The sequence below is a fragment of the Tupaia chinensis genome, unplaced genomic scaffold (assembly GCF_000334495.1).
Source record: "Tupaia chinensis unplaced genomic scaffold, TupChi_1.0 Scaffold000573_1, whole genome shotgun sequence".
Classification (NCBI taxonomy): domain Eukaryota; kingdom Metazoa; phylum Chordata; class Mammalia; order Scandentia; family Tupaiidae; genus Tupaia; species Tupaia belangeri.
In genome coordinates this window covers 550,619-562,971 of record NW_006160087.1, presented here as the reverse complement: position 1 = coordinate 562,971, position 12,353 = coordinate 550,619, and positions in this window count along the sequence as shown.

The following is a 12,353-nucleotide window of genomic DNA, read 5'->3' as shown; positions in this document are numbered from 1 at the left end:
TCCCCCCTGGGGGGTGATTTCTTGCTTTCTGTCTCTCTGTCTCTCTCTGCCTGTCTGGCGAGCGCACACGCCCTATAGTGAAAAACCTCTCCAAAAAAAAAAAAGAATTCTGCACAAGAGGCAGATAGAGAAGGGCAGATTCCCTGCTCTGCCCATCAGTGGCTTCCTCCACGGTGCAGAGCAAGACTGGGAGGATCTGGGCAGCCCAGGCCGGGTGCTGGCAAACCTCCTCAGTTCGTAGCATCAGCCTGGCCTTGCCCTCTCTGTCACCAGCGGAGAACTTCGACCTCTGTCCATTCCGAGGAAAGCGTCTCTGGCTGTGGGGAGAGCAGCATTACTGAGCTGCTGTCACCAGGGCCTGCCCTCAGCTCAGCATCCAGTCCCTGCCCTGTCAGGGGCTGGCTGGGCAGAGGTGTAGCAGGAAGCAGGGCAAAAATCCTAGGGCCAAGATATCCTGGGCTTCCATGTGTGCTGGGGACCCAGAGGCAGGGGTGAGGTGACCTTTGGAAGCAGTGAAAAGCCCTCATGGTCCATCAGAAGTGTACAAAGAGCAGCAAGCTGAGGAGACCCTCAATGGCCTGCTTAGGGCACAGCCACCAGCTGCTGCCAGAATCCCAGCAGATCTGTGGGAGGACACTCAGAGCTGCACCCAGGAGTAAGCGACCGAGAGAGGACCACAGCAGACAGGCTAGCCCGTGAGGACATGGCTGCTCGTGAGCGTTGGGGTGTGGGGCAGCTGTTGGTTAGTCAGTGGGAGCTTGCAAATTTTCCACTGCCCAGGTCCTAACGCACCAGTTCTGCTCCAGTTTGCCCAGGGTGGGACCCAGGCCCAGTACACGTTTGTAAGTCTCCCAAGGTGAGTCTAACACCCAGCCAAGGTCAAAAACTGCTCTTCTAACCATTTCCCCTCCACCCAGGAGTGCACATAAACCACCTCATCCACACCCTATGCGGAGGCTTTGGACACTATCCGTGTTACTGGCTGCTTCTCTCGGGGGGAAAGTCTGGTGTTGGGACTAGAGAATCCTTCATTTGAAACCAGCTGAGAAATAAGACCCAGGAGATAGAGATGGAGTCAGAACGTCAACTCCTACCGAGGAAAGTCAACTAAAGACTATCGCTTTTGTTCTTTGCTCAGACTTAGCCAAGTGGGTTTGCAAACCCCTTGCTGATGAATTAGACAGAGGTATTAATTTGGCACTGGGCAACTCCCCAGAAAGGCAGCACCCACCCTGGGAGGTTGTACACTGGTGCCAACAGCTGGGATCATGCCGCCCCTCTGCAGGCGGGCAGAGCAGAAGACAGGGAGGCCCTGGGGGATGCTGAGCTGAGCGCGCTCAGTCCTTGTCCCCAGACTCACCAGATAAGTCACTTTTCCTCTGGGTACTAAAGGGTGCGGGGCTGGACAAAAGCATGAAGAGTTCCTCCATACTTTTCCTTCCTGGATGGGACGATAGAAAAGTCCTCCCTTCTCTGGAAACGTGAGTCATGTGGTATGAATATTCCTTCCTAACAGCCATCTGCATTTATTCACAGATGGAGGTATTTATGTATTTATCTGCAGGTTTTGTGTTTCTCACTGAGTGTCATTGGAATGTGTGGCTTTCGGTAGGTGTGTCTAGGAGTATGTGTGTATAAATGCAGGTGTCTGTGCCTCTGTATCTGTCTAGTTCTGCGTGCCTCCCTGGCAAAGTGTAAATCTACATGCATCTGCCTTCCAGCCCCCTCAGATCTCAGCTGCCGTACCCCTGCCTCTCTGCGGACTCCCTGTGCTTTTCGCTCAGACATCCTGAGGTATCTTGGCAGTCACTGTGTTCAGAGGACATGCTGTCCCCAGTGGTATGACCACCCTCTAATCAGCTAAGATGATTCAGCACTGTCGCTACTGTGGCAAGAGGCAACGAAAACGGTCTTTCCCCATATGGGACTTCTCTGGGTGGAGCTTATCCAGGTTGGCTCACGAGCTCTTGGAAGGTACAGGAGATGGCCAGGAGAGACCAAGAGCATCACCCCTCAGACCAAAGTATCTTGCAAACCCTCGGGACAAACTCTGCCACATGTGGGTTCTCCCGTGTGCTGGAAACGCCCACCCCCTAACTAAGTCCCGGAGCAGAAATGAGTCCTTCTTCCCCATGTGGATTCCTCGAAGGACTGGTCATGGCTCATCCCAGTCCAGACCTGGCCTTCTGCAGCTTAAGGAGTCATTCTCCAGCCTAATGTTTCCCATGAATTCTGCCTCTCTTCCTCCACAGCTTCTGCTAAGGCACCTCCAGGAGCTGAGCCTGAAGTTCCCAGAGTACTGATCTTGGAACCAGACGGAACAAGGTTACCTAGTAGCTGGGTAACTGCGGGTAGGTCATCTCTCTGCATCTCATTTCCTCCGTCTGTGAAATGGAAGTATCAATCATAAATATAGTCAATATCTACCGTTGAGGTTTACTAGGTACTGCTCTAAGACTTGCATACTTATTGTATTAGTTACCTATTGCTATCCAACAAATGACCCTAAACCTTAGTGGCTTAAAACCATAAGCAATGTTCTATGTCACAGTTTCTGTGGGTCAGGGATGGGGGATGGCTGAGCTGGGTCCTCTGCTTCGGTGTTTCAAGTAGGTCACATAGCAGGTGGCAGGTGGGGCCCCTGCCATGTCGCAGCTCATTCGGGGGAGATGGGCCTCCAGGCTCACTCGCGTGGCTTTCGGCAGGACTCAGTTCCTCGTGGGCTATTGGAGAAAGGCCTGTTTCTAGCTGGCTATTGACCAGAGGCCACCCTAGTCCCCTCCCAGGGGTCTTCTCCATTCTCCACTCTGACTTCTGTCAGAACAAGCAAGAGCAAGAGAAGGTAAACAAGATGGAAATCACAGACTTTTGCAACCCAGTCTCAGAAGTGACACCTCGTCCGTTTTGTCACAATTGCTTCATTAGAAACCAGTCATTAGGCACAGCCTACACTCTGGTGGAGGGGCCTCCACCAGGGCATGGATATCTGGAGGCAGGGGCCTCTGGAGGCCATCCTGGAGGCTGCCCGCCACATGTATTAAGTCACTTTATCCTCACGGCGACACTCTGTGGCCGTACTTTGAATACCCTCCTCTGTCACCGTTCTGCAGGTGAGGAAACCGAGGCGCAGAGACTTGCCCAAGGTCGTACAACTGTGAAGAAGCCTAAAGCTGGCTCCAGGGTCTGTGTGGCACCACTGAGCCCTAGTGCCTGGAAATGGGGTTGTCGGCTCGGTTCTGCACGATGGATTCAAGTCTCCTGCCCTGCCCTGCCCTGCCCTGCCCTGCTGAATCCCCGAAGCGAGCAAGGACCTTGCAGAGAACTCACCACACACAGCTGGAAATAGGCGAGGACTGGAGTTAGGGTGTGGGCTGGAGGGGAGCAGAATCGGGATGCCCCCTCTCCCACTCGGTGGCCACCGAGAACTGCTCCAGGGCAGGCCGGAAGCAGCCTGAAGGCCCACTTGTAGCTAGTGGCATAGGGAGGCCTGCACGCTGAATCAACGACAGTCCCTACCGTGTACTACCGGCCCGTTTCACAGAGCCGCCCTTCTTCCTCCCTGCGCTCCGCTAGTCCACACAGCAGAAAGCCTCTCTCCCAGATGGGGTAGAGAGGAGGAGAGAAGGGTCCATCCTTCCCTTTGCCTTTCACCCCTTCCTTCGTATGGGTAGAGGAGAGACTGGCATGACCATCACAGCGAGAGGGTGACGTTAATTGGTTCCTGCTTCTTGGATATGTGAACATCCTTCCCAGTGTGGCTGCCTCCTGGCCACAATTCTCCATGCGGCTGGCTACAAATACGCTACATAGACCCAGAATGACTCTCAGGTGGACCGTGGTGCGTCCTGAAGGGTGGGCTGGACGGAGAGGTTAAGGGCTTTCAAAGCTGACTCCATTGGAACCGGCAGATGGTGTAATGGTTACATGTGGGACTCCCATGTAGTTGACCGTGGTTCTAGTCCCAGACCTGGTGGCTTAAAACTCACTCCAGGCACATGTGCATGTGCGCCCGTAATCCCGAGAGGAGAATGGAAAAGGGTTTGCGGCATGGCCACCTCTCCCCGGGGGTGATGTCTCGCTTTCTGTCTCTGTCTCTCCAGTGAGCGCACGCACCCTATAACAAAAAATGTCTCTTAAAAAAAAATCAAAAAAACAAAAAACAACTTGACATCCATCAGTCAGAGTTGTGGGTGTGTTGGGCGAGCATCACTGAAGCGCACACGTGTGTGTATTCACATGTCCGTGTCGCAGTGTGTGGCATGAAACAAATCACCTTCTACAAGCCTTGAGCATTGACTTCTCTTTAAGCTGAGGCCATTTTGTCCCTCTATTTCCCCCCAATGAATTAATCTTTTTGTATTATTACGATGTTAGGTTTATCTGGAGTGAAACGTGGATGTGAATTTTATCTATGGCTTAGAACATAATTGTGGGCTAGAAAATCCAAACACCCCAGGAAAGCGTTGCTGCCGGCTCTGCCCTCCTGCGAGGAGAAACAGGCCGCATGCAGAAGGGCTCACGGCGCTTCCTCTGGCACCTGCTCCCCCTGCGAGCTTACTGCCTCGGCTGCTCCGTGAGCGTATCGCCCAGTTTAGGAAATCATTACAAATGGACTGCACCGAGCTCTACAGCAAACTCACTCAGCCACAAGGCGGGAGGAAACAGAGGACATGTAACAGGCAAGGTTCTGCACAAGCTCCCCCCTCCCCATGTTCAGTATTAGTTCCTTGGAATGTTAAAAAATTGTTACTTGAAGAAGGCCAGCAGGTGGCGTGGTAGTTAAGGCATTGGACTCCCACATGACCAACCAATGTTCAAATCCCAGGCCTAGTGGCTTGAAAATCATGTCAGGTGTGTGTGTGCATGCCCAGGCTCCCAGGAGAATGGAGGAGCAGGGATTGTGGTGTGGCCATCCCCTCTAGGAGGAGATCTCTCACTCTCCCTCTCACTGTCTCCCTAGGCCTCTCTCTGCTAGTACATGCACCCTATGGCAAAAGCCTTAAAAAAAAAAAAGTTCCTTGAAAAACACTAGTCAAATAAACGTGGGAAGCACTGGCTTCCAGAAAGTCAAACAAGCATTTCTTCTCCAGACTTCTCTGAATATTGAACAGGCTCATGCCCATCACGAATCTTCAAAGGGGAATAGTGGATGCAGCTTCCTAAACTATTTAATATCAGAATCCCCCACCTCCCTTCACAGTTTTTTTCCAGGATATGATAGCTCTAGAGCTCCCTGGAGCACATTTTTTTAAGGTTTTTTGCTAACATCTCTTGATTCCACGTGGAGCTGCCTCCGTTGGGGAGAGCTCTCCCAGTGAGCTCACATCCACCAGCTCATGGCTCCTTCCATTTACAGAGCTCTGCAACTCCACAGCCCCTTCTACCCAAGGCTGACTTCCAGGCATTCAGATGCAAAGATTCTGCCCTCCCAGGGCCAATTGACTTGATCTTAATTCATACTCCGCTATTTAAATACTATTGTTCTCAGGGGAAATGAGGGAAATGGGTGTGTGTGTGGGGGGACATTAGATGCCACCATGTATAGATTTGTTCCCCCTCAAGCAAGTTACTTAATTTCTCCAAACCTTAGTCTCCTCACCTGGGACAAGAGACGTTGAATACCTGGGCCTCAGCTCACAGCCAGCACGCAGGACGCTCCTGCAGAAACTGCTGCTGTTGTTATTGCTCTGGAATCCTTGCCCTCACCCCTTGGTGTAGCCCACAGTGGTTTCCAAAAAGTGTCCCCTCCTCTCAAGGCTGTAGATCTTGGCTAAATTTAATTCACAGCAGCATTTGTTAATTCCAACTGCCTGTCCGACCTGTAGGGGCTCTGAAAACACCCAATAAACAAATTAAGATAATTATCTTAGACAAAAGCTCTCACAGCCTGGAGGGGACACAGCTAGGGAACTTCAGTTCAAAGTTCTTGGGAACACCAGGGTTCCTGGTTAAGAGGAACTGAGGGGTCTGAGCTGGCCATGGTGACCCAAGAGCACAGATGCCTGTGCATGGGCTTCCCCCAGAAGACCCCTCCTCTAGCCCTCTGCAGAAGACCCCTCCTCTACCCCTCTGCAGAACACCCCTCCTCTAGCCCTCCATCCCTGGTGTTTCTGTCTGGAAGTGGTATGCTTTAAATACATTCACTCATTCTTTTCTCTTTTTTTTTGTTTCTTTTTTCCCTTTCTTTTCATTTCCTTTTCTTTCTTTTTTTTTTTTTTTCCTTTTCTTTTCTCTTTAATTTACCAAAGGGTGCATGCACTTGCCAAAGAGACAGAGAAAGAAAAAGAACATGAGAAAGCTTCCCGGCCACAGGGAATGGTCATGCCGCAGTCCCTTCTCCACTTCTCCCTTCTTTCGGGATCTTGGGCACACATGTGACAGGTGCCTGATGTGTTCTTCAAGACACCAGGTCCCAGATTCGAACCACACAATACGCCACATGGGATCCAGCTCATGTAGCTACAGGCCACAGGCTGGTCCCACCCCTCGCCATTTCTAACACACCTTGTACTGTGTCCCCCGAGGTCCAGCTGCCTAGGAGGGCAGAGAATCAGAAATCACATTCCAATCACATTCCTTGGACGTGAGGAAGTGGAAGTAGAAGCCAAAGGGCCTAATATAGAGTAGGGATCTTCTCATTTCCCTCCTCCAGCTGTGGATGAAAGAGGATCCTGGGGGAAAAAGGACAAAATTTTTGAAGTACAACATCGTGTTCAAGAGCAAGAGGACACGCTGCAGCTGGGCCAAGACTTTGTCCCAGGCTTTCCCCTTTCATATAAACTAGCAGCATCTGCTTTCTGACATGGCACTTACCTGACACAGGGCTGCCTCCCTAAACCGTACTCCGTACTTCTTAAAGTTCTGTCGTCCTGTGGCCTGGTCCCGAAGGCACCTGTGGCCTGGTCCCGAAGGCAGAGGCCAGCATGGTCTTACACACCCAGCAGATTATCTCGAGGACACGGGGAGTCTGACCCCAATCACTCCGCTTCCCCAGGAAATTCAAGTCACATGGCAGAGGAAGACTTCAAGGTTCGAGGTCCAGAAGAGCCTGGCCAATGTCAAAGGTGGCAATGACATGAATGTACTGAGTCGTCTGCTCATTCAGATGACTCAGGGGAAATGAGGGAAATGGGGGTGGGGGCTGTTACGGCATGTCTCCCCGGGTGCCTGGCACGAGGCTAGCTGCTGGAGATACAGTGATGGTCCCAGGGGGAGCTGATCTCTAACTGAGCGCCTGCCGCATGCCAGTACCCATTCAGTGCTCCTGAGGGACAGATACTGCACGTCTCACTCTACGCAGGCAGAACCTGAGCCTAGCAATGTCACACGGCTGGGAAGTGGCAGAGCCAGGACCGGGCCCCGCAGGCTGGCTCCAAAGCCAGAGCACTTCGGCTCTGCATTTGTCATCTCTCCACGGTGACTAAAACAGAGTTTGCCCTCGAGCTGCCCCCAGGCTAGGAGGAGAGATAGACAAGTAAACAGGCAAGGACAACAGAGGAAGACAAACGCCACCTGGCAGGTGCCATGGGAGCGCAGAGGCTGCTGGAAACTGACACGTCCCACCCTTCTGCCCAGTGCTCGGGCTTGGGCGTCTCAAGATTTAATGGCCACACACTCACCTGGGACTCTCCTAACAGGCAGGTCCTGTTTCGGCAGATCTGGAGTACGCCCAAGAATGAGCATTTCTAACCCGTCAGTAACAGAACGCTGTAAGTTAGGGGGTGGCGATTTTCTTGTGCTTTGTTTTGCTGCCACTAGAACACTATGATGTGGAGACCAGGCAATAGCACAATAGTAACGCAACTGGGCCCGCATGCGGAAGGCCCTGGCTTGGTCCTGGGACCTCTCTGAGCATGCCGGAGGTATGCACACACGGCCCGGATCTGGGCCAGCTGAGATGTGGAGTGGACTGCACCACGAAGACCCTGTTAGGACTCTCCCTCTCTCTCTCTCAGAAGAAATAAACATTTAAAAAAAAAAGAACATTATGATGAGGCCAGCCGGGCAGTCCTTCCTGATACTAAGCCTAGTTGATGATACCTTACTTGGGCCAGTAGGTGGCATGGGGCTGATGCTGAATCCCCCACGGCCAGTTGTACGGTTCGAGTCCTGGACCTGGCGACTTAAGAAACATGCCAGTCACATGGGCATGCATGGCCAAAATCCCGAGAGGAGAATGTAGGAGAAAGAATCACGGAGTGGCCCTCTCCCCAGGAAGGTGATTCTCACTTTCCTTCTCCCCCGCCCCCCCGACAAGTGCCCTATAACAAAAACTTAAATCATACTTTACCTGATGACGCGATAGCTACTATACCCAGCTGACCTCGGCAAGGGCTCGCTATGGGCCAGACCCCGTGGTGAGAGCTTTGCAAACATTTAGCCTCCCAAAGATCCTGAGTGGGAAGGTCTATCATCAGCCCCGTGTGACAGAGAAGGAAGCTGAAGTGGCTTCGTGACCTGCCCGTTGCCGTACCACCTCTGAGCAGCACAGCATGGACGGCCCCTGCCAGTCTTAGCTGTGTAGACGCTCAGGGCCCCTCACCAGCTTGCCTCGATCTCATTTCATCCTGGTTTTCCCAAGAAAGAGGCTCCGGTTCAGAGAAGTTACACCTTTTGCGTGAGGTCGCTCAGCTGCTGAGGACAAGACAAGACTCAGATGAGGCGGGTCTGGCCCCAGGCTCCTTCTTTTCACTGCCCCTTACCAAAATAAGAATTTGGATTTCTACACAAACCCCTAGGAGAGAATTCTCAGGAGCTGTAACCAGAGTTAGGATCTGTTTATGGGTACAGATCACTGAGGATTTAGGCCAAACTCCAGGCCCCAAGCTCCCAACGGAAGGTGATGTCCTCTTCATCCTTGAGTTTTTCATTTGGAATACACTAACAGAATTCCACCATCTCTAATCAAAATGTGTCCATTTTTCTTCATCCATCCTGGGAAAAAAATAAGGAATTAATCCAGAAACCTCTCCCTGCTGCAGACTTTGGGGCACACTGAGTCCCCATTGAGGCCATAAAGTCTTAGGCAGTCTTGGAGGACAGGAAGCCCCTGAGGTACTGAGATAGGCCCCCCCATTCACCCACTCAGGGCCCTGTTGTGCTTCCCAACCTAGAGTTCAAAGGGCGGCTACTTTCTTCAGCCTCCTGGGATGACATTCCTCTTAATCCTGCCTCCTCCCCCTTCTCCTTCACATCCTGCTCCTCCTTCCCCTCACCTCAGTCTCTGTGTCAGGCGCCCACCACTCCAGCTCACTGTGGGTCCCTGCCATCAATGCGGTCAGAGTGCTCGTTGCTAATGAAGCTGTGTGATTGTCGATCAGGAATCAGAAAGAAAAATAAAGTGCCCTACTGACCAGCTCTGTGCTGGGCCATGTTTCAAAGACTGTCGTCTCGAACCCCACGCCGCCCACCCCAGCCCCCACACCAGCACCCATCACCTCCTTTCAGAGCCCCTCCTTCCTGCACCAGCCCCGTTTTCTCGGGGAACTGTGTTTATCCTCCATGAGATATTTTCCGTCTGGGTGAAGTGGGACTGAGGCCTGACACCATGGGAACTGAGGGACAGGACTGGCAGGAAGTAGAGGTTCAGAGACTGGGGAGGGGAAAACGCAGCAGCTTAGGGCATGGTGGTGTCCTGAACCTCGGGTCCGTCCCAGGAGCATTGGGCAAGGTAGGTTGGCACCAGACAGGCCCAGCCATCGGGTCAGGGTCAGGGCCTTAGACGTGCCAAGCTAGGCCTCTCAGGGTCAGGGGGACGGGGAAATCTGGGCATTTATTTCAAGGGGGCTGAAAGCAGAAGCCCACTTGTGTACGGTGGTGGTGACAGGTGTTCGCGACGGTGGGGACCTCGGGGGCTCCAGAGGAAGCAGTCTGTGACTTTGTACCATTTCAAGGGCTCTGGCTCAGCTCTGGGTCCCTGCGACATACTAGAAGTGCCCAAGAATGATGAGGGTGATCACTGCTCCCCTACCACCTCCAGGAGTGCCGGGGTGTGGGTTGTCCCAGCCTTCCTTTCAGACTGGCCTGGGATCTTTGGGAGAGGTGGGAACTACGCATGTAGGTGAGGGGTCTGTGGGCACGGTGGAAGGAGGGCTGGGGGCAGAGAAAGAGGCACACAGGGAAGGGGGAAAGACCCCCCATGGCCATACTTCTTCCTAGTTGATTATAAGACCCTTTAACTCAGGAGTTTGTTCTTTCCATCAAAATAAAAATGATGCCCTCAGTGTTTTCTAGGTCTTTTTTTAAAGAGATTTTATGATATACAACATCCACTCCTATTACAAATAAGAGATTTTAAACACAATCCTTGGATTTTCTCTGTTAGACCAATAGGTGTGGCTGGGAAAATGTAATATGCAGATGTGAGTGAGATCATGTTATTAGTTTCGGCTAATCAAGGCCCAGTCTTGAGCTGCTGGTGGTTAAGTACACCCCACATGGACAAATGGGAGGTTTAGGATCCTTATATGAAGAAGGAAGGGAAAAATATGAGAGTCTTCAAAACATAAAAGAAAAATGTGTATTATAAGAAACTACGTATGGATTTCAAAATTTTGCACCAAAATAAACTTGCACTTTAATTCCATTTTCCATGAACATATTTGAAGTCCTCTCGCAGGTGTGGGGGAGGCAGCCAGCAATGATCACTAAAGCTGCCGGAGACCGAGGACCTACTGTGCGTCGAAGTCTGTGTGTTCAACGCAAATTCTCTCGTTGGATTTTGTGAGAAATGGACGTTAGAGGTATCTGATCACCTGTCCATGCTCCTTTGCCAGGTTCTGTCCACAACTTCCTTTACCGGTTTCAGCCAGGAAACAGCCGAAGCCTAACTCGGCTTCTTAAAGGAGCACCTGCAGCAAGGGCTCCAAGGGCTGTCCTCCCTGTGCGGAGTGGGTGAGCCTGTGAGTAGGAGACGGAGCGCCCTTATGGGCAGCTCTCTGTAGGCATCCGATTGGTGCTTTAGCTACACGGCCAGGGTACCTTCGAAGGGCTCTGCATCTGCCCTTACCTCTCCATGCAAACACGTCAGCACACACAAAGCCCAATGCGCACACGCCACGCCCGCAGTTTCCCTGCAGGCTTTCTTTCAAGGTTATTTGCACAGCCTGGTGGGCAGATGGGGCTTCCCTCCTGTGCCACACTAGACCTAGGCAGTGCACACTGGCTGGACAGACTCCCCTGGCTCTGCTTCAGAATCCCCCTGGCTCACCTGCCTCTGATTCCAGCCCGTGCTGCTGTGACCAGGTAGTCACAGGCTACAGCCAGCTTTATACAGGCATGATTGACAGTGCCTTGCTCAGGCCACCCCAGGCACCCCCAGCTGCCTTCCTTGAGCTTCTCTATGGCTCCTTGGTGCCGGGTACAGTGGGGAACTTGCTCAGCAACTCCCGTGTGCACAACCCACGACTGCAGGGGAATTAATACCCCTCGAGACAAGCCTATGACAATGGAGGACCACCTTTGCAGATCCATTTTCCTCCCAGTCCTAGGTGAGCTGATGAGACACAGTGCAGGGGGCTTCTCAGACGAGCTCGTGGGGCCAAAGCCAGCTGCTCACGGCTGCAGCCGAGATGGTGCCTCTTTACTTGGGCTCACCCTCCTACCCACCTGCACTACCTCATCCTTCCCTTCTGCTCCCTGGAGTCTTATTCCCAACAAAGTATGAGGGGACTTTGAAAAGTTCGTGTAAAATGGAATTAAAAGATAAAAATAAAAAATATAAACCTTTCTGCAACATAAGCTCCATCAAGTTCAAGATGCTTTTGTAAACCATGAGGGTGCTAAGAATTTAACCAAGTTGATGCTATCTTTTCTACATTATTAACAAAAGAAAAACGGGTGTCCTCGAAATGTTTCTTAATAAGAAACAAAAAGGCATCCAAGGGAACCAACTCAGAGCTGTAAGGTGCTGCCTGATGCTCTCCCATGGAAACCCAGGCAGGACGGTCCTTGTTTGATGAGAGGGAGGAGTGGGCGCACCTGATGCTCTCCCGGGCATTTTCTGCCGAAACCTGGGCTCCCTTTCCTCGAAACTCTCACAATAAGCTTCTGCAGTCGTCCTTTGGCTCTCTAGAAAGTCAACAGCAAAGTGCCCTGAGCATCCAAGAAGACCGCTGCCATGACTCTCTCTCAAGCGGTTCTCTTTTGCTTTGGATTATGTCCACCTCTTCTCTCTCTCTCTTATTTTTTTTATTTTTTAATCTTGCCAGAGGGTGCGTGAGCTTCATGGGGAGACACAGGGAGGAAGACAGGAAGGGGAAGTGAGAAAACGCCCCACCCCAATGGAGAAGAGTCACGCTGCCATTCTTTCTTCTCCATTTCTCCCTCCTTTGCGGCTTTTGGGCATGTACAAG